This window comes from Canis lupus, chromosome 6, assembly GCF_048164855.1.
Source record: "Canis lupus baileyi chromosome 6, mCanLup2.hap1, whole genome shotgun sequence".
Classification (NCBI taxonomy): domain Eukaryota; kingdom Metazoa; phylum Chordata; class Mammalia; order Carnivora; family Canidae; genus Canis; species Canis lupus.
The window spans coordinates 61,366,363-61,390,457 of record NC_132843.1 but is presented as its reverse complement, the minus strand read 5'-3'; the positions used below and the strand labels follow the sequence as shown (position 1 = coordinate 61,390,457).

The window sequence follows — 24,095 nt, the reverse complement described above, 5'->3', positions numbered from 1 at the left end:
GTTTGGCGCCTGCCTTTGGCCCAGGGCGCGATCCTGGAGACCTAGGATCGAATCCCACGTCAGGCTCCCGGTGCATGGAGCCTGCTTCTCCCTCTGCCTGTGTCTCTGCCTCTCTCTCTCTGTATGACTATCATAAATAAATTTAAAAAAAAAAGAAATTGTCTCAAGATAAAGCGGAATATAAAGAAAGTCTTCCCCCTTGTTCAATTACAGAAAGCACATGGGAGTGTTAAGTTCATTAGAAAGGACATCATAAAGCAGGTTATGCACTACTAACCAACAAAGCATGGTATTGACTGCCATCTTCCATCTTTGATTATGGGTGTTGGGTAGGGGAAGTATACTGTGTGCCTGGAAAATTGTATTGTTCTATAAAGAAAAGAAATGCTCAAAGATTAATAGGGATATAACAAAGCAATCAAAGCTAGTTGCAAGAAGCACTTGCTAGCCAAATTTGGGATAATTTAAGCCTCAAAGAATAATACTATAATAAACTGTAAGAAATTGAATAAAATTCATGAACCCATACTGATATATTTTTCAAAAAGAAAGAAAAGAATCTTCAATGCCATCACAAAAGGTCACTATCCTATAAAGTCCTCACTCCAAACATTGGAAGTTAAAGAGCAATTAGAGAGGGTGACAAAACATGAGAGACTCCTAACTCTAGGAAATGAACAGGAGTAGTGGAAGGGGAGGCAGATGGGAGAATGGGGTGACTGGATGATGGGCACTGAGGAGGACACTTGATGGGATGAGCGCTGGGTGTTATGTTGGCAAATCCAACTTCAATAAAAAATATATTAAAAATTTTTTAAATAAAAAAATATATCACAAAAAATAAAGAACAAAAATAAAGCTCTACTAAATCTTGTTAGGTGCAAGTTTTTAATAGAATTGGTAAATTAACACTCATCCTTACACAAGAATAACAATGAGTAAGTGCAGAAAAATTATAAAATTTATCTTTAAAAATCACTATTTTACAACCAACAATGGAAAACTGGTTATAAGCTATACTAATTGTAGGTTAAGTGTTACAGATTCTGCAAGCATTAGGTGAAAGGTTTTGGACAAAAATATATACACCAATGTTAATATTAATAGCAAAGATAATTTGTCATTTAAACATGAGAAAACGCTGTCATTTGTGATTCAAATTTAGATAGGTTGGTTCCATTGGTGACAGACAAGTTTATCATTTTTTTTTACAAATTTTTATTTAAATTTTAGTTAACATGCTTAGAATGCCATTTGATTTTATGCAATACAAAGTAACAAGATATCACCTTAAAATATTCTGACCATGATTATATATATCCCTTTTTTCATCTTAAATTTTTGTGCTTTTGTAGAAAGTTAAAATGTTTACAGTCAACTGATTTTATAATTTTTTATTTACAGTTTTAAATTTAAATTGAATTTGCCAACATATAGTATAACACCCAGTGCTCAACCCATCATGTCCCATCCTCAGTGCCCATCACCCAGGTACCCCATTCCCCAGCCACCTTCCCTTCTGCAACCTTTTTTTCCCCAGAGTTAGGAGTCTCTCATGGTTTGTCTCGCTTTCTAATTTTTCCCACTCAGTTCCCCTCCTTTCCCTTATAGTCTGTTTCAACTGACTTTAACTAATTATGTAGTGTGAAACATATGAACATAAAAATCATATTTCAGTCTGTCATTAAATGTTTCCAAAACCCTCTATACCAGCAAAATCATGAAAATATTTTTGGATCTGCAGATCATCACCAAAGAGGTCTTCGTAAGTTCTCAACACGTATTATCTTAGTTTTTAATATATCTTTATTCTAAAATAATATAATCATGTGATCAAAGGTGTTATATGCTAATGATAGAAAAAAATGGAGAATACTGTTCAGTATTAAGGAGTTAAATACCAGCTCTGACCACTAATATTTCTAACTATACTATTGTAAATATTCTATAGTACGCCTGTTGACCCTTGTTTGGTAAACATTTATTCAGTGTTCAAAGCATGGTGTGTGTGTGTGTGTGTGCATTTACATTTGATATCAAATTTTTTGTCACTTTTCATGTCATGACAGTTATGCAAGCAATTAGATTCTACTTTCTCTTTATGATTTGTTTTAATTTTTATGTGTGCTAGATAGTCATCTTGCAGGAATTCATGCATTTCATCATTTTTTGGTAAGTATATCTATTGATAGATAAGCAAAAGTAAGTGATAACTACTTATAACTCTTTTTTATTTATTCATGAGGGACATACTGAGAGAGACAGAGACATAGGCAGAGGGAAAGGAGGCTTACTGCGGGGAGCCTGATGCAGGACTGGATCCCAGGACCCCAAAATCATGACCTGAGCCAAAGGCATATGCTCAACCAACTGAGCCACTCAGGTGCCCCTAATGTGACACTTTTAAGAAGTGATTCATTTGTCTCTTATATTATAATTATACCTTCCATATAATATTAATACATATTCTAACATGGATAAAAAATAAACTGAGAATTGGATTAATAGTGAAAACTTCTGAATAAATGTACATATTTTAATTTTAGGACTACATTTTAACCACTGTTTTATCCACAAACAGGATACACCAGGTTCCCTTCCTGACAGCTTGCTCAGAATGTATACGCTGGTGTCTTTCTACTATATCCATACATACACAGAAATTCAACAATGTCCCCTATTTTTAAATAAAGTCGTTTTTCGTCAGTCCATCGTAACTGTATTTTATGTGTTCTCATGATTTCTTCTGATGTCACACAGGGGCCTGAAAGTACAAAAATAAACATAAAACATTAAGTAGTAAATAAATGTTTTCCCCAGAATTTTGGACTTTCAGATGGGATCTTCCACACTGGTTGAGGGCTTCATTCTCAAAATCTTTTCTATGCCAACTGATGGAAAAATCCATCATGTAGATGTAAATCATTTTAAACAATTAAGAATGTAAAGATGATGTATGTGTTTAGTCTCTGATAATTAAATGTTATAATCAAAGATTCATTATGTCAATTATCACATAAAGAGCTTTCATTAAAGACTATTTTGCTTCTTGAACAAGAATTTTTCAAATTTTATTTCCTCACATATTAATATTTGGTAGTCAAGCATTCAATAGAATGTATGTTAACCCATGAAAATTCTATTATAAATAGCAAAACCTCATATTCATTACACTGATTTTCCCAGGATCCATAAGAACATTAAATATTTACCCAAGCATTTTGGTGCTTCCGACCACTGTCCATTACTACATATTATATTTCTGTTTCCCCGAAGTGTATACAAGGCCTGGCATTGATACTCGACTGATGATCCTGGAGCATATACTGGTAATGGCAATGAAATGATTTCTCCATTGGCAATAGGTGGAGGGGGCCCACATTTTCTTTCAGACTCTAAAAGACATGATTAGATTTATTGAAAAGTCAAAGAAAAACAGGTTAAAATGAAACAATAAAAACATAGTACAATACTTAATATCAACACTTGTAATTTCTGCTGACATAAATGACTCACTAATGAAATTTTAATCACTTAAACAGAATCACACTTTTAAGCCCTTTTTATCCTACATGAAAGCACACAGAAAGCATTAACAAATATATCTGCTTCGCAGCACTGTGATATTAAAAATGTTTTTCTTAGTAAATAAATGCTGGATAGATGGATAGTTATTTCAAACAAAGAAACTTTCTTGTTATATACAACATACTGCAGTGTCTATTGGATCCCTAGTCGTTGTTTATTGATTTTCATTTTTATTATAAAATAAACATCAACTTCTTTAATAAAAGTCAAAAAATTACACATCTGTATAATGTGAAAGGGAACTGCTGGCTTCCTGTTCTGGACAAGATGAGGTACAAACATTTCTGCTTATTCCTTCTGCTAAGTATAACTAAAAATCCTAAACATATTGTAAAATCCAACATAAGAGACTATGAAAGATATAGATAAGTCAATCTTTCAAGGACCTCAGAATTCAAGGAATCACACTGCAGTGAGTTATCTGGGTTTTCATTTTGCCTTCTATGGATCCTGGACTAGGCACTGAAGAAGACTGCAATCCAAAAATAATACCAAGTTCAGGCAAAAATATATATATATATATATATATATATATATATATATATATATATATCCCAAGAATTCCCTTTGTCTCTATTTCTTTTTAAGATTTTATTTATTTGAGAGAAAGAGAGCACAAGCAGGGTGAGAAGCAGGGTAGAAGCAGACTCCCTGCTGAGCAGAGAGCCTGACATGGGGCTCAATCCCAGGACTCAAAGATCATGATCTGAGCCAAAGGCAGCCACTTAACAGACTGAGTCACCTAGGTGCCCCTCCTTTTTATCTCTTTAGACAAAGACTTGGGAAAGGAGTAACCTAGCAAAACAAACATTTTTTACAATATTTCAGTTACTTCAGAAAAACATCATAGGAGAAACCTAAAACCACTTCTCTCCCCACCTTGATCCACAGGGGCCAGATGATGAACATGGACTTGTACCCTGCATGGCAGTAATGGGGGCCTGATAAATAAAAGACTTCAGTAAAATCCAAAGTCTTAAAACACAATACCCAAAATGTCCAGAATATAACTGAAAATCATTCATCATACCAAGGACCAGAAATACCTAAAAAGGGAAAGAAAATCAACAGAAGACCACACTGAGATGACATAGATCTTGGAATTATTTGACAATGGTTTTTTAAAATCCTGTAGGAAATACAGAATTGATAAATATAACAATAAAAAAATTTTTAGGGGGACACCTGGGTAGCTCAGCCATTGATCATCTGCCTTTGGCTCAGGTGTGATCCTGGGATCCAGGATTGAGTCCCACATCAGGATCCCTACAGGGAGCCTGCTTTTCCCTCTGCCTGTGTCTCTGCCCCTCTCTCTCTCTCACTCTGTGTGTGTGTGTGTGTGTGTGTGTGTGTGTGTGTTTCTCATGAATAAATAAATAAAATCCTTAAAAAAATGTTTAGGGATGCCTGGGTGGCTCAGTAGTTGAGAGTCTGCCTTTGATCAGGTCATGATCCTGAAATCCTGGGATCGAGTCCTACACTGGGTTCCCTGCAGGGAACCTGCTTATCCCTCTGACTATGTCTCTGCCTCTCTGTCTGTGTCTCTCATGAATAAATAAATAAAATTTTCTTTTAAAAAAAAAGATTTAAGCTTCTATGAAAATAAGAGTTTTATGGATTTTCCCCATGAGTTTAGTAAAATCAATATTACAAATCATATCAATTTATAAACCACAAGCAAATCATAATAAAAATAGTATTTGACATCAAATTTTGGCTTATAGTCATATATTTATGAAGGTAATTTTAGGCTCTTAAAAAAATAAACAGAGTAGATACTTCCTTAGAGAATAAATCAAGAATTAACACACTTATACTGTATAGTTGAAGGATGAAGATGATTTGTTGAGGATCCAAACAGGAGATATGGAAAAATAACAGAAAAACAAATACGTAATTTATAAAAATACTCTCCAATGATTTTTTTTTTTGGCAAATGCTTAAGGACACTGTAATGAGTATTATGTAATTCATCACTGAGATTCAGGTAGATGTAAAGTGCAATTAGCTATAGCTGTGGCCCCTAGAGTGTACATCAAATCCCTTGGGAATTATTAAGTCATTTTTAGATTGCATGACCCAGGTTTTTTGCTCAATAGGTCTGAATGAACCTGAGAATTTGCATTTGCATTTCTATCAATTTCTCAAAAGATGCTGGTGCTGCCATTCCAGAGATCACTTTGAGAATCACTGGGTAATAAGATTAACCAGTGAGTATACAATCTCATTCCTTTATGCTAAGGCATAAAACGTCTTTGTTCTGGCCTAAAAAAAATCATCTATGTCCATTTTTTAATGATGCTAGAGGTAATTCTACATTTTATTCTTAAATACTTTAATAAATAGATTTCATTAAAGTACCTCTGCATATTGGCCTTCCTATCCAGTGGTTCTTAATATACTGTACAATATTGGATCCAATCCAATTGGTAATATTGTGAAAAAAATTTTAAGATTTTATTTATTTATTTGAGAGAGACAGGGAGAGAGCACAAGCAGGGGGAGGGACAGAGAGAGAAGCAGACTCCTCACTGGGCAGAGAGTTCAATGTGGGCCTGGATTCCAGGACCTTGGGATCATCACTTGAGCTGAAGGCAGATGCTTAACCAACTGAGCCACCCAGACAGCCTATTTTGGACATTTATAAATCACTTTTTCTCCTGATCTGTATGATTCCTTCTTTGAGCCTATGAGTATAGCGTCCTACTCATAGGTAAACTAGAACAATAAATTTCTGAAAGAAAAATAATAGGTATTTGTTCAGTAAATCTTTAAAAATACAGACTGGGGATCCCTGGGTGGCACAGCGGTTTGGCGCCTGCCTTTGGCCCAGGGCGCGATCCTGGAGACCCGGGATCGAATCCCACGTCGGGCTCCCGGTGCATGGAGCCTGCTCCTCCCTCTGCCTGTGTCTCTGCCTCTCTCTCTCTCTCTCTCTCTCTCTCTGTGTGTGTGACTATCATAAATAAATAAAAATTTTTAAAAAAAGATATAAAAAATAAAAATAAAAATAAAAATAAAAATAAAAATAAAAATAAAAATAAAAATACAGACTGGCCAATAACTATAATCTAAAATAACAGGTACATATCAAACCAATGAATACTGTACAAAGTTTTTCTTATAACTTGAAAAAAATATGTTAGAAGTCTTGACTTAATTAAATTAAATGGTTCTTCTTGTTTTGTTTCCTCTTTAAGTTTTTAATTTAAATTCTAGTTAACATAAAGTGTAATATTGGTTTCAGGAGTAGAGTTTAGTGAATGGTTCTATGTCTGCCTAAAGTATAACAGAGTGATGGTGATATAAAAAGCCTAAAGAAATACGGACACATGTAATACTTGAGATCATACTTCTTACATTTGAATTCTTTTTTGTCCATATGAGCCATCTGCCTAATGCATGTATTTCTCATTTTGCTTCAAATCTGCTTCCTTTAATTATGTCAAATATCTTAGAAAATCATATATAAATAAGGAAGTAAGTAACAGTAAATTGAGCCATGATGTGATTGAGGAGCCTTGATACAGGAACATAGAAGACTGAGAATGTGTATCAGAAGTTATCCTAAGTGCACATAAGATGACATGAAAGTGAAATAATTTGGTTCATGTTGCTAACCTTTTATTATTAGGGCTAATTCTCTACCAGAATCTAAAACTTTCCAGAGATACCAGTTAAAGTCTAGTATTACTGCCTAGCTTCATACTTGTACCATTTAGGCTCTGAACTAAGGATATTCATCAGCCTAGGGTAAAACTAAAGGCACTATATTTATGCATTCTGGTGGATGGGACCATTTTTCTCCTAAGTATTTTACAAATGCAGGTCCATTAATCCCAAAACCCTCAGCACAGTTGTGACTTCTTACTCCATACTGGTAACTACCTAATATGTGAGGTAGACTATCATGCATAATCAAATATGGTAGCTAACAAGGATGTCCTTTAAAAAAAATGAAAAAAATTACTCCATGTTTAACAAACTCTGAAATTTAATTTTATGTATTGGTTGTTATATTTTGTAGTTTTATTTAAAAAGAAATTATTGGGGTGCCTGGGTGGCTCAGTTGGTTAAGCCTCTGCTTTTGACTCAGGTCACAATTCCAGGGTCCTAGGATCAAGCCCCATATCAGGCTCCCTGCTCAGCGGGGAGCCTCCTCCCTCTCCCTCTGCTGCTCCCCCTGTTTGTGTTCTCGTGCTCTCTCTCTCTCTCTGTCAAATAAACAAAATCTTTTAAAAGATAAAATAAAGGGGATCCCTGGGTGGCTCAGCGGTTTAGCGCCTGCCTTTGGCCCAGGGCGCCGTCCTGGAGTCCCGGGATCAAATCCCCCGACAGGCTCCCGGCATGGAGCCTGCTTCTCCCTCCACCTGTGTCTCTGCCTCTCTCTCTCTCTCTCATGAATAAATAAATAAAATCTTTAAAAAAAGATAAAATAAAAAGAGATGATTACATAGAAGCTATGATCATATCACAGAAAAGACATACAAATGCTTCCTAAAACCAGTACTCTGGTTGTGTCCAGCTGCCACCTGAGCAAGAACTTGAAACTAGAAATGTCAATATATTCATGAAAGAGACTTTCAATGCTTCCCAAACCCATGATGAGTAATAAAAGGAAAATCATTGAGAATTAATTATCTTAAGAAAAATACCATACATTGTAAGAAATCAGAGGAGATATTGTAGGAAAAACAAGAATTTTTTTTAAAAACTTCCTGGCAAACCAAGCAATACAACTCACAAGAAGAGAATGTGAAAGGTAAACTTCTATGAATAGGTAGACTTAGTATACCTAATCATGTAGATTTAGTGTCACTACATTTCTAGTTTTAATTTTTTAAATACCATAATTAAAAGTGATTCTATAATGAACAATAAAATTAACAAAAATAGGACTGATTTGATAATGCAAAAAAGTGGGTGTGGTAAAATACATAAAAATGATTTTAAATATTTAGATATAAAAAATAAATAAATAAATAAATATTTAGATATAAGTGATTTTATATATTTAGAAACTTAAAGGATTCAGTCTCATGACTTTTATGACAATTGATTACATTTAATTGTATTGAAATTAGGATTTTACTTTGCATACTGTCCTCACCTACACACTGAGGTGGAGAACTCCATTTTCCCATGTAGCATGTTATCCCATCTTCTCCAGATATCCTAAAACCATCTTTGCAAATATAACTTAATTTAGTGCCATGTACATAAAGGCTGGAATTAAAGGTTTCTTCCCTTTCTTCTGAAGACTTAGATGCTCTCATGATTCCATGTTCTATATGAGGTGGTTGAGAACATGGAATCTTTTCTATATGAAGAATAGAGATCAAAGAGTCAAGCACAAATACAATGCTTACATGGAAAAGTACAATCAAATATCACTTGAGATTTTAAAATAAGGACAATTTAAACAAATGAAATCATTTAAAACTGAAATATTTGAAACTTGCAAGGATATACATCTACATAATATGGATGCTACTAACGTAATGTCTTGTTCAATATACCCCTCATTCTTGTCTTGCTCATCATTAGGAGCAAAATAGGCATAAAAGGAAATTTTATCTCATGTCTACATAGGAACTCAAAGTTCTTGTCTGTGTTCATTTCACAGAAGCAGTGAAAGAATGCTGATTGATATTTGTACCTAGATTGTAATTCACTGTTTCAAGATAAAGTGGAATATAGAGAAAGGCTTCCTCTTGTTCAATTACAGAAAGCACATGGGAGTGTTAACTTCATTTGAAAGGACATCATAAAGCAAACACTGCATTACTGACCAACACAGCGTGGTATTGACTGCCATCTTCCACCTTTACACACAACTTCTTCTGAATCCTGAATTACATAATCTTCTTGACAGAGAATGGATATTTTTCCTCCATCCTGGTAATTCACTGTGGTTGTCATATCTTGAGCATTGGGATCTGAGGTGGTGGTGGACATGACTGTGTTTGTAGCTCTAAAAATATTCAAATTAGATTTCTTGATTAAAAACCATAAGTTAAAAATATCAAAGGGATAATTAAACAGAAAACTCAAAGTGATGTAATCATAAATGATCAAATAATAAGGGCATGTTCTGGATTTAAATATGTGATACTCGGGCAGCCCAAGTGGCTCAGTGGTTTATCGCCACCTTCAACCCAGGGCCTGATCCTGGAGACCTGGGATCAGGTCCCACATCGGGCTCCCTGCATGGAGCCTGCTTCTCCCTCTACCTCTCTCTCCCCCCCTGATAAATAAATAAATAAATAAATAAATAAATAAATAAATAAATAAATAAATAAATAGAAATATTTAAACAAATATGTCATATTCTTCAGCTTGTACAGTATATCATGTTTGGCTTATTCTCATGGGTTTCTTTGTACTTTCCTCTTTTTACTCTTTCTGTGATCAATCTTGAATAGTTTATATAAAATCTCTTTTAATTCTTTCTAACCATTGGGATGTTCTAGCTGAAATACTCAGTATCAGGCATTAAATAAAGATTGATATCAAGATCTTTTTTACAGATATCCAGAATCAAATGGGTTGGGACTGTATTAAAGCCTGAGTGGCTCAGGGGTTAAGTGTCTGCCTTAGCTCAGGGCATGATCTTAGGACCCCGGATCAAGTCCCACATTGGGCTCCTTGCAGGGAGCCTGCTTCTCCCTCTGCCTATGTCTCTGTCTCTCTCTGTGTGTGTCTCTCATGAATAAATAAATGAAATCTTAAAAAAAAAAATCTCAACTATCATAAGATAGTCTACCAAAGGAGGATCATTAGGCTACAGGAAGAGTTACATTTAGTTAATGATCAATTGATTTGATACAAATTCTTGACCCAGATAAGAATGAAATATGTTCACTAGTGACTTAATGAATTGCTTAAAATCCAAAGCTCCCCTGGAGGTACCATTTACTAGCTTGCCCATGCTGTGTAAAGATATTTAGACTAATGAACAGTTTAATGGATTAGACAGGCTGCCCTTAGTTACACAACCAGTGGGATATGAGACACCTGTCTGAACTACCATAAAACTGACACCCCAGATATATCTGGGCAGTCAATAATTAGAAGGCAAAGTGGGTCGTGTTCAACTGAGAGAAGACTCTTGATGACTAGACCTGGAAACTTTTGGATCTCTCTACGATTTCTTGATTTTGCTTTCTCCTGTAACACCATATCTTTATTTCATTAAAAGCTTTCTGTGAGAGGGAACTGGGTGGCTCAGAGGTTAAGCATCTGTCTTTGGCTCAGGGTATGATCTCGGTCTGGGGATTGAGTCCCGCATCGGGCTCCCTATGAGGAGCCTGCTTCTCCCTCTATCTCTCTGTCTCTCTCTCTTGTTTCTCATGAATAAATAAATAAAATCTTTTTTTTAAAAAAGTTTTCTGTGAGCGGTACCTGGGTGGCTCAGTTGTTGAGTGTTTGCCTTTGGCTCAGGTCATGATCCTGGGGTCCTGGGATCAAATCCCACATCAGGCTCCCTACAGGGAGCCTGCTTCTGCCTCTGCCTATGTCTCTGTCTCTCTGTGTGTCTCTCATAAATAAACAAAATCATAAAAATATTTTTTAAAAAGTTTTCTGTGAGTATACACTTGGGAATCTTTTAAATCCTTTCAGTAGTCTATATTTTATATTCAATTCAGGGAAATATTTGAGTAAACTTCATTCATGCTACTATATTGCATCAAAAATATGTTTCCTTGGGGTACCTGAGTGACTCAGTCAGTTAAGCATCTGTCTTCAGCTTAAGTCATGACCCCAGGGTCCTGGGATCGAGCCCCAGGTCAGGCTCCCTGCTCATCAGGGAGTCTGCTTCTCTCCTTCTACCCCTTCCCCTTTTTAGTCCCCACCCCCCCCCCCCCGGCCATGCTTTCGCTCTCTCTCAAATAAATAAATAAAATGTTTTTTAAATATTTTTTGTTATATTTAAGTATCTTGGCAGATTTTTTTCAATGTATTCTCTTCTGTGTCTGATATTTAACCATTTTTTTGTCCTAATAATATAAACTTGTACTTCCACTTGATAAGTCTTGCCAGAGGTTAATGTATTTACCAAATTTCTCTAAAAGTTTTATTATTCTGTAAACCAGATGTTTATGCTTTTTTTAGCTTGTTATAACAATTTATGCTTTAATTGTTCATTCCTTCCAAGTTCTTTGGGTGCATGTTCTTTTCTCAATTCTAGATGGTAATTCCTATTGCTTTTATTATGCTCCTTGTTTAATAATGCATGGTTTAAAGCTATAGATAACTTTGCTTTTGCTGTATCCCATAGATTTCAATGTATACTATCAGTCATTTTATGGAAAGTATTTTCTGTTATTTCTAATATTAACTACCCATTTCATTTCTCTGAAATTTTTATGGAAGTGAAAAGATCAGAATAAGTAAACAATTTTGAATAGCAAGAACATAATTGAAGAATACAAATCAGACTTCAAGACTTATTGTAAAGCTATGGTTACCAAGGTAATGTGGCAGGAATAGAGATAGATAAATGGATACATGGGCTGATAGTCTAGAAATAGATCAATACTTACATAGGTGACAGATTTTGATGTCAAAGTCTTTTCCACACATATTGCTAGAACTTGTATCTATAGATACATTTTTAAATCAAACCCTCTTTTACATCAAACTCAAAAATATAAGATGGATGATATACCTAAATATAAATGCTACATCTATAAAGCTTCTAGAGTTAATATAGAGCATGTATGTATGCTTCATTGCATGCAAATATTTATTTCTTTTTTTAAAAAAAAACTAAAAATATGTTGAATTGTTGATAGTAGATTGGGTTTTTGTACTGGTATGACACTACTTTCCATGTATTCTAGGCTTGAGAAAATTGGTTAAAATATTGAGGATAGTGATATAAGGTATCCTACAGAGAAAGAAGAGAGATACGAAATGTGAAAAGTGGAAAACTGGAATAATGCCTGTACTATTCAATTGGAATTGGTAGCGTTTAATAGGATGCAGAGCTTTCAATATAGACACATAAATATATAGATGATTAGAGAGATACATGCATACAAACACGTGTAGATACATAAGTGGATATATAGATAGATACATAGATACACACTAATCAAAGGCATAAGTATAGGCATAGGCACATTTGTGTATAATAAAAGGACTTAAAAGCAATGATGTTCCAATAGTAATGAGTACACCTACTGCTCAGATGTTAACTTAAAGCCAAGTTTCTAGGTGGTTTGTTACATAGCTAATATACATGATACAATCAATATTTGGAAACAGCGTTTTGGTTATTTTTAAATTGCCTTCCAGATTGAAAATTATTTGTAATAACAAATAGCTGATTTTTTAAGACACAAAGATCATTCTTTTATAAGGTAGAAAGAAATCAAATAAATTCTTGAACACATTATAAAAAATTACCTGTGCAGGCTACTTCAGGATCCCATCTTCCATTGATGCAGATTGAGTGTTTGTACTCTGATCTTCCACTACATTTGTAACTTATGTTGGTGTTATGATCAAATTCAACCACCTCATAGCCAGATAACTGTGATAATTTACACTTCCCACTGTCATTTGTTGCTGTAAAATTAAAACATTCCCTTGAAAAAACTAACTTTAAAAATCAAAACAGCTACTACATTAAAAATAGCTATAGAGAGGGAGGGGCAAGGTGGCGGAAGAGTAGGGTCTCCAAATTACCTGTCTCCACCAAATTACCTAGAAGACCTTCAAATTATCCTGAAAATCTATGAATTCGGCCTGAGAATTAAAGAGAGAACACCTGGAATGCAACAGTGAGAAGAGTTCGCGCTTCTATCAAGGTAGGAAGACCGGGAAAAAGAAATAAAGAAACAAAGGCCTCCACGGGGGAGGGGCCCTGCGAGGAGCCGGGCTGAGGCCGGGGCGAGTGTCCCCAGGACAGGAGAGCCCCGTCCCGGAGACACAGGAGCTGCACCGACCTTCCCGGGCGGAAAGGGGCTCCAGGGAGGTGGAGCAGGACCCAGGAGGGAGGGGATGCCCTCGGGCTCCCGGGGACACTAACAGGCACCTGCGCCCCGGGAGAGTGCGCCGAGCTCCCTAAGGGCTGCAGCGCGCACGGCGGGACCCGGAGCAGCTCGGAGGGGCTCGGGGGCGGCTCCGCGGAGGGGGTTGCGGGGCGGGAGCAGCTCGGGGGGCTCGGGGGCGGCTCCGCTGAGGGGGTTGCGGGGCGGGAGCAGCTCGGGGGGGCTCGGGGGCGGCTCCGCTGAGGGGGTTGCGCGGCTGGAAGCGCGAATCCAACAGCGCAGACCGGGAGCACAGGGCGCCGGGACACAGCCCAGGATCCGGCCTCCTCCGGGACAGGCAGAGGCCGGGAGGGCCCAGGACAGCGAGGACGCTCCTGCCCCAGCTGAGCAGATCAGCGGCCCCGCCCCGGAGCCTCCAGGCCCTGCAGACGGAGTTCCTGCGGGGGCTGAATCCAGGGCTGCAGAGCTGGCCCCGCCACTGCGGTTGTTCCTCCTGGGGCCTCGCGGGGTAAACAACCCCCACTGAGCCCTGCACCAGCTCACCCAAGTGCTAACACCTGAAAATCAGCACAACAGGCCCCTCCCCCAGAAGACCAGCTAGACGGACCAGTTCCAGGGGAGGTCAAGGGACTTAAAGTACACAGAATCAGAAGATACTCCCCCGTGGTTCTTTTTTTTTTCTTTTCTTTTCTTTTTTTTTTTTTTTTTGTTTTGCTTTTTGATTTGTTTCCTTCCCCCCACGCCCCTTTTTTCTCCTTTCTTTCTTTTTCTTTCTCTTTTTCTTTTTTTTTCGTTTTTTTTCTTCCTTTTTTTTCTCTTTCTCTTTTCTTTCCTTCTTTCTCTCCTCTTTTTCTCCTTTTCCCAGTACAACTTGCTTTTGGCCACTCTGCGCTGAGCAAAATGACTAGAAGGAAAACCTCACCTCAAAAGAAAGAATCAGAAACAGTCCTCTCTCCCACAGAGTTACAAAATCTGGATTACAATTCAATGTCAGAAAGCCAATTCAGAAGCACTATTATACAGCTACTGGTGGCTCTAGAAAAAAGCATAAAGGACTCAAGAGACTTCATGACTGCAGAATTTAGATCCAATCAGGCAGAAATTAAAAGTCAATTGAATGAGATGCAATCCAAACTAGAAGTCCTAACGACGAGGGTTAACGAGGTGGAAGAACGAGTGAGTGACATAGAAGACAAGTTGATAGCAAGAGGGAAACTGAGGAAAAAAGAGACAAACAATTAAAAGACCATGAAGATAGAATAAGGGAAATAAACGACAGCCTGAGGAAGAAAAACCTACGTTTAATTGGGGTTCCCGAGGGCGCCGAAAGGGACAGAGGGCCAGAATATGTATTTGAACAAATTCTAGCTGAAAACTTTCCTAATCTGGGAAGGGAAACAGGCATTCAGATCCAGGAAATAGAGAGATCCCCCCCTAAAATCAATAAAAACCGTTCAACACGTCAACATTTAATAGTGAAGCTTGCAAATTCCAAAGATAAAGAGAAGATCCTTAAAGCAGCAAGAGACAAGAAATCCCTGACTTTTATGGGGAGGAGTATTAGGGTAACAGCAGACCTCTCCACAGAGACCTGGCAGGCCAGAAAGGGCTGGCAGGATATATTCAGGGTCCTAAATGAGAAGAACATGCAACCAAGAATACTTTATCCAGCAAGGCTCTCATTCAAAATGGAAGGAGAGATAAAGAGCTTCCAAGACAGGCAGCAACTAAAAGAATATGTGACCTCCAAACCAGCTCTGCAAGAAATTTTAAGGGGGACTCTTAAAATTCCCCTTTAAGAAGAAGTTCAGTGGAACATTCCACAAAAACAAGGACTGAATAGTTATCATGATGACACTAAATTCATATCTCTCAATAGTAACTCTGAATGTGAACGGGCTTAATGACCCCATCAAAAGGCGCAGGGTTTCAGACTGGATAAAAAAGCAGGATCCATCTATTTGCTGTCTACAAGAGATTCATTTTAGACAGAAGGACACCTACAGCCTGAAAATAAAAGGTTGGAGAACCATTTACCATTCGAATGGTCCTCAAAAGAAAGCAGGGGTAGCCATCCTTATATCAGATAAACTAAAATTTACCCCAAAGACTGTAGTGAGAGATGAAGAGGGACACTATATCATACTTAAAGGATCTATTCAACCAGAGGACTTAACAATCCTCAATATATATGCCCCGAATGTGGGAGCTGCCAAATATATAAATCAATTATTAACCAAAGTGAAGAAATACTTAGATAATAATACACTTATACTTGGTGACTTCAATCTAGCTCTTTCTATACTCGATAGGTCTTCTAAGCACAACATCTCCAAAGAAACGAGAGCTTTAAATGATACACTGGACCAGATGGATTTCACAGATATCTACAGAACTTTACATCCAAACTCAACTGAATACACATTCTTCTCAAGTGCACATGGAACTTTCTCCAGAATAGACCACATATTGGGTCACAAATCGGGTCTGAACCGATACCAAAAGATTGGGATCGTCCCCTGCATATTCTCAGACCATAATGCCTTGAAATTAGAACTAAATCACAACAAGAAGTTTGGAAGGACCTCAAACACGTGGAGATTAAGGACCATCCTGCTAAAAGATGAAAGGGTCAACCAGGAAATTAAGGAAGAATTAAAAAGATTCATGGAAACTAATGAGAATGAAGATACAACCTTCCAAAATCTTTGGGATGCAGCAAAAGCAGTCCTAAGGGGGAAATACATCGCAATACAAGCATCCATTCAAAAACTGGAAAGAACTCAAATACAAAAGCTAACCTTACACATAAAGGAGCTAGAGAAAAAACAGCAAATAGATCCTACACCCAAGAGAAGAAGGGAGTTAATAAAGATTCGAGCAGAACTCAACGAAATCGAGACCAGAAGAACTGTGGAACAGATCAACAGAACCAGGAGTTGGTTCTTTGAAAGAATTAATAAGATAGATAAACCATTAGCCAGCCTTATTAAAAAGAAGAGAGAGAAGACTCAAATTAATAAAATCATGAATGAGAAAGATCACTACCAACACCAAGGAAATACAAACGATTTTAAAAACATATTATGAACAGCTATATACCAATAAATTAGGCAATCTAGGAGAAATGGACGCATTCCTGGAAAGCAACAAACTACCAAAACTGGAACAGGAAGAAATAGAAAACCTGAACAGGCCAATAACCAGGGAGGAAATTGAAGCAGTCATCAAAAACCTCCCAAGACACAAGAGTCCAGGACCAGATGGCTTCCCAGGGGAATTCTATCAAACGTTTAAAGAAGAAACCATACCTATTCTCCTAAAGCTGTTTGGAAAGATAGAAAGAGATGGAGTACTTCCAAATTCGTTCTACGAGGCCAGCATCACCTTAATTACAAAACCAGACAAAGACCCCACCAAAAAGGAGAATTACAGACCAATATCCCTGATGAACATGGATGCAAAAATTCTCAACAAGATACTGGCCAATAGGATCCAACAATACATTAAGAAAATTATTCACCATGACCAAGTAGGATTTATCCCTGGGACACAAGGCTGGTTCAACACCCGTAAAACAATCAATGTGATTCATCATATCAGCAAGAGAAAAACCAAGAACCATATGATCCTCTCATTAGATGCAGAGAAAGCATTTGACAAAATACAGCATCCATTCCTGATCAAAACTCTTCAGAGTGTAGGGATAGAGGGAACATTCCTCGACATCTTAAAAGCCATCTATGAAAAGCCCACAGCAAATATCATTCTCAATGGAGAAGCACTGGGAGCCTTTCCCCTAAGATCAGGAACAAGACAGGGATGTCCACTCTCACCACTGCTGTTCAACATAGTACTGGAAGTCCTAGCCTCAGCAATCAGACAACAAAAAGACATTAAAGGCATTCAAATTGGCAAAGAAGAAGTCAAACTCTCCCTCTTCGCCGATGACATGATACTCTACATAAGAAAACCCAAAAGTCTCCACCCCAAGATTGCTAGAACTCATACAGCAATTCGGTAGCGTGGCAGGATACAAAATCAATGCCCAGAAATCAGTGGCATTTCTATACACTAACAATGAGACTGAAGAAAGAGAAATTAAGGAGTCAATCCCATTTACAATTGCACCCAAAAGCATAAGATACTTAGGAATAAACCTAACCAAAGAGGTAAAGGATCTATACCCTCAAAACTATAGAACACTTCTGAAAGAAATTGAGGAAGACACAAAGAAATGGAAAAATATTCCATGCTCATGGATTGGCAGAATTAATATTGTGAAAATGTCAATGTTACCCAGGGCAATATACACGTTTAATGCAATCCCTATCAAAATACCATGGACTTTCTTCAGAGAGTTAGAACAAATTATTTTAAGATTTGTGTGGAATCAGAAAAGACCCCGAATAGCCAGGGGAATTTTAAAAAAGAAAAACCATATCTGGGGGCATCACAATGCCAGATTTCAGGTTGTACTACAAAGCTGTGGTCATAAAGACAGTGTGGTACTGGCACAAAAACAGATGCATAGATCAGTGGAACAGAATAGAGAATCCAGAAGTGGACCCTGAACTTTATGGTCAACTAATATTCGATAAAGGAGGAAAGACTATCCACTGGAAGAAAGACAGTCTCTTCAATAAATGGTGCTGGGAAAATTGGACATCCACATGCAGAAGAATGAAACTAGACCACTCTCTTTCACCATACACAAAGATAAACTCAAAATGGATGAAAGATCTAAATGTGAGACAAGATTCCATCAAAATACTAGAGAAGAACACAGGCAACACCCTTTTTGAACTCGGCCATAGTAACTTCTTGCAAGATACATCCACGAAGGCAAAAGAAACAAAAGCAAAAATGAACTATTGGGACTTCATCAAGATAAGAAGCTTTTGCACAGCAAAGGATACAGTCAACAAAACTCAAAGACAACCTACAGAATGGGAGAAGATATTTGCAAATGACATATTAGATAAAGGGCTAGTTTCCAAGATCTATAAAGAACTTAAACTCAACACCAAAGAAACAAACAATCCAATCATGAAATGGGCAAAAGACATGAACAGAAATCTCACAGAGGAAGACATAGACATGGCCAACATGCACATGAGAAAATGCTCTGCATCACTTGCCATGAGGGAAATACAAATCAAAACCACAATGAGATACCACCTCACACCAGTGAGAATGGGGAAAATTAACAAGGCAGGAAACAACAAATGTTGGAGAGGATGCGGAGAAAAGGGAACCCTCTTACACTGTTGGTGGGAATGTGAACTGGTGCAGCCACTCTGGAAAACTGTGTGGAGGTTCCTCAAAGGTTAAAAATATACCTGCCCTACGACCCAGCAATTGCACTGCTGGGGATTTACCCCAAAGATACAGATGCAGTGAAACGCCGGGACACCTGCACCCCGATGTTGATAGCAGCAATGTCCACAATAGCCAAACTGTGGAAGGAGCCTCAGTGTCCAACGAAAGATGAATGGATAAAGAAGATGTGGTTTATGTATACAATGGAATATTACTCAGCTATTAGAAATGACAAATACCCACCATTTGCTTCAACGTGGATGGAACTGGAGGGTATTATGCTGAGTGAAGTAAGTCAGTCGGAGAAGCACAAACATTATATGTTCTCATTCATTTGGGGAATATAAATAATAGTGAAAGGGAATATAAGGGAAGGGAGAAGAAATGTGTGGGAAATATCAGAAAGGGAGACAGAACGTAAAGCCTGCTAACTCTGGGAAACAAACTAGGGTGGTGGAAGGGGAGAAGGGCGGGGGGTGGGAGTGAATGGGTGACGGGTACTGGGGGTTATTCTGTATGTTAGTAAATTGAACACCAATAAAAAATAAATTTAAAAAAATAAATAAATAAAAATAAAAATAGCTATAGAGAGCTGGAACAAATAATCCCAAAACTTACATGGAACCAGAAAAGTCCCCAAATAACTAAAGGAATGTTGGAAAAGAAAAGAAAGCTGGTGGCATCACAATTCCAGACTTCAAGCTCTGTTACAAGGCTGTAATCATCAAGACAGCATGGCACTAGCACAAAAACAGAAGACACATGCAGAAGAATGAAACTGGACCATTTCCTTACACCATACAAAAACTCAAAATGGATGCAAGACCTAATTGTGAGACAGGAATCCATCAAAATCCTAGAGGAGAACACAGGCAGCAACCTCTTTGACCTCAGCTGCAGCAACTTCTTGCTAGACACATCTCCAAAAGCAAGGGAAACAAATGAAAGAATGAACTACTGGGACTTGATCAAGATAAAAAACTTTTGCAAAGCAAACAGTTGACAAAACCAAAGACAATGGACAGAATGGGAGAAGATATTTACAAATGTCTTGTCAGATAAAGGGCTAATATCCAAAATCTATAAAGAATTTATCAAACTCAACACCCAAAGAACAAATAATCCAATCGAGAAATGGGCAGACGACACAAACAGGCATTTCTTCAAAGAACACATACAAATGGCCAACAGACACATCAGAAAAAAACTCCACATCACTCAGTATCAGGGAAATACAAATCAAAACCACAATGAGATACCTCCCTCACACCAGTCAGAATGGCTAAAATTAACAATTCAGGAAATGACAGATGTTGGTGAGGATGTGGAGAAAGGGGAACCCTTGTATACTGCTGGTGGGAATACAAACTTGTGCAGTCACTCTGGAAAACACTATGGAGGTTCCTCAAAAAGTTGAAAATAGAGCTACCCTATGACCCAGCAATTGCACTACTAGGGACTTACCCCAAAGATACAAATGTAATGATTCGAAGGGGCACCTGCACCCCAATGTTTATAACAGCAATGTCCACAATAGTCAAACTATGGAAAGAGCCCAGATGCCCATCAACAGATCAATGGGTAAAGAACATGTGTTACACACACACACACACACACACACACTGGAATACTACTCAGCCATCAAAAAAATGAAACCTTACCATTTGCAACAATGTGAATGGAACTAGAAGGTATAATGCTAAGCAAAGTAAGTCAATTAGAGAGAGACAATTATCATATGATCTCACTTACGTGGAATTTAAGAAACAAAACAGAGGACCATAGAGGAAAGGAGGAAAAATAAAACAAGATGAAATCAAAGAGAAAGACAACTGTAAGAGACTCTTAAACATAGGAAACAAACTGAAGTTTGCTGGAAGAGACAGGGCTGAGGGGATGGGGTAACTAGAGGATCCTAAGCAAGCTCCATGCCCAGCTAGTGGCCTGATGCTGGGCTCAATCTCACAACCCTGAGATCATGACCTGAACTGAAATCAAGAGTCAGATGCTTAACCAAATGAGGCACCCAGGAGCCCTGAAGAGGCATATCTCCAAAGAAGACATACAGACAGCCAACAGATACATAAAAAGATGTTCAACATCCCTAATCATCAGGGAAATGCAAATCAAAACCACACAATGAGATAATACCTCACATCTGTGACTATTTTTTTTAATTTTTTTTTTATTTATTTATGATAGTCACAGAGAGAGAGAGAAAGAGAGAGAGGCAGAGACATAGGCAGAGGGAGAAGCAGGCTCCATGCACCTGGAGCCCGATGTGGGATTCGATCCCGGGTCGCCAGGATCGTGCCCTGGGCCAAAGGCAGGCGCCAAACCGCTGCGCCACCCAGGGATCCCACATCTGTGACTTATCAAAAAAAACAAGAAATAACAATGTTGATGAGGATGTGGAGAAAAGGAATCCCTTGTGCACTGCTGGTGGAAATACAAATTGGTACAGCCACTTTGGAAAACTGTATGGAGGTTCCTAAAAAATAAAAAAAAAGAACTACAGTATGGTCTAGCAATTCTAAGTATTTACCTGAAATAATGAAAACACTAACTTGATAAGATGTATGCACCCCTCCTATTTACTGCAGCATTATTTACAATAGCCAAGATATAGAAGCAATCTAGATGTCCATCAACTCACGAATGGATAAAGAAGAGGTGGTATATAAATACAATGGAATATTATTTAGCCGTAAAAAAACAATAAAATCTTATAACAACATAGATAGACCTTAAGGCATTATGATAAGGAAAATAAGTCAGACAGATAAATACCATATCATTTACTTATATGTGAAATCTAAAAAAAAAAAAAAAAAAAAAAAAAGCTAATGGATACAAAGAATAAATAGGTAAATACCAGAGATGGGGGTGCAGGTGGGTGAAATGGGTGAAGGGAGTCAAGATACAAACTTCCAGTTATAAAATAAATATGTCATGGGGATGTAATATACAGCATAATGACTATAGTTAACAGTACTTTGCTCTATAATTTTAAGTTACTAAGAAAGTAGATCTTGAGGGGCGCTTGGGTAGCTCAGTTGGTTAAGTGTCTGACTCTTGATTTCTGCTCAGGTCATGATCTCAGGATCATGAGCTCTAGCTCTGCCTTGGGCTCCATGCTGGGCATAGAGCCTGCTCAAGATTGTCTCTCGCCCTCTCCCTCAGTCCCTCCCCCATTCCTGCTTGCATGCATGCTTTCTCTCTTTCAAAAAAAAAAAAAAGTAGATCTTGAAAGTTAAAAAAAAGTAGATATTGAAAGTTATCATCACAAGAAAATGAAATTCTGTAACTATGTATGGTAATGGATGCTAACTAGACTTACCACGATCATTTCACAGTGTATACAAATATCAAATCCTTACCTTGTACACCTAAAACTAACATAATACTGTTATGTCAACTATAAATATATATATAAATTAAAATACACCCAAAAAAGAAATTGATTGTTTAAAGGCATGAACTGTTTTCTGTATATACTCTAAGAATCTTTGAGAAGCTATTTTTTACCTGATCATCTTATAATCCAATAATATTATGATGCCATAATAATAAATTTTTGCTTGTTTCAATATGTTATGCATGGACCATAGAAGCTTTTCATATAGCTACCTATTTTAATAATTCAATAAAAATGGAGCCCTTTTAGAAGTGGATAGAATCTCTTTGTAGGTCTTTGCCAGTATCTGTTAATGGTTTAAAAAGCAGAGTCCAGTGAGGATGAACAGAGTGAAGTCAAAACAAACTAGAGGTCCAAGGCTTGGTCCTATTTTTAGAATTGTTCCAAAGTTCTGAAGAAGATAAAACAAGGTATTCTTCAAGGGAAGGTAATGGAAGGAAGATCTACAGTCAAGAGGACTGGTGGTGGTGGTTGTCATGTCCAATCCTTGAAAGGATTTCTTTATTAGAAGAAAATAAACACATGGAGAAGAATGAAAGAAAGAGTGGAGGTCAAAGTAAACATTGAGAGGGAAAAATTGAATTAAACCTAAGATAGTTGAAAAGGTTCTATTAAATTTAGTATAGGTAGAGGATTCACATTAAGAAGGCAAACTCACAGCAGGGGAAAGCAGCCACCAAAGCAGATGTTTTGGCATAAGTTATAATGAAAAGCTAAGAATTGTCATACCTAAGACTACCTTGGGTTTTTCCCTCCATATGAGAGAAATGAGGTGAGATCATTTGGAGGGATAGAAGAACACAAAACTGAGGATTGGTCCTGGCAATCCCTTTGACAGGAATGTGTTTAGCAAAAATGGGTTCCTAAGCAACAAAATGTATTGATCTATTTAACAAACTTCTATCAAATATCTCCTGTGTCAGCAAGTCTTCTGAGTATTGGGTAGAAATCCCTGCTCTCATGGAGAAACTGAGTCTAAGCTCTAGCTTCTCCTGGGATTAATAAATGTCTAGAAATCAGATGAACAAATAAGACTGGACATCCAGGGCTCTCTCTGAACATAGAACCCAGAAAAACTCTTGGAAAAAAACTCATTAAAGGGAAGAGTGAAAGAGAGTCCCCAAGGTTCTCCATGTTGGGCCTTGAAGGAAGGGATGATTTTAGAGAATCAGAATTTTTTTTTCCTGGGCCACCTTCAGCTGCCTCCCTCGACTACTACTGACTGCCACCCACCCACCCTCCAGCACATGGACTTCTTTTTTGCTGCATTTGAAACAGGCTGAGGAATCATCGTTAGAAGCTTTGAGAGAGGCAAGACTCATATGGGAGTGGAGCAAATGGGTATTTTCTCAACTTCATTTCTTTGTTTCCCGGAGCCTGAAAGAAGAAAGAGTGCCATATAAAAACAAAAATGGTATTTATGCAAAGATAGTTATATTTTCCTGGTAATTAGGACTCATGTGTTAATTTTATATATATATATACAAAATTATATATATATATAAATAAATATAAATAAATATAAATATAAATAAATATATATAAAAATAATAAAAAATTAAAAAAATAAATATAAATAAATATATATATATAAGTATATATATACACACACACACACACACACACACACCTGCAAGTAAAATTTAGCTTCACACTTTTTTTTTAAGATTTTATTTATTTATTCATGACAGACACAGAGAGAGAGAGAGAGGCAGAGACACAGGCAGAGGGAAAAGCAGGCTCCATGCAGGAAGCCCGGTGTGGGA

General features: G+C 37.4%; 1 pseudogene; it reads right to left on the bottom strand.

Annotated features, from left to right (window-relative positions):
* Positions 1-2,496: 2,496 nt before the first annotated feature.
* Positions 2,497-23,620, bottom strand: LOC140636066 (complement factor H-like; annotated as a pseudogene).
* Between the last annotated feature and the right edge of the window lie 475 nt (positions 23,621-24,095).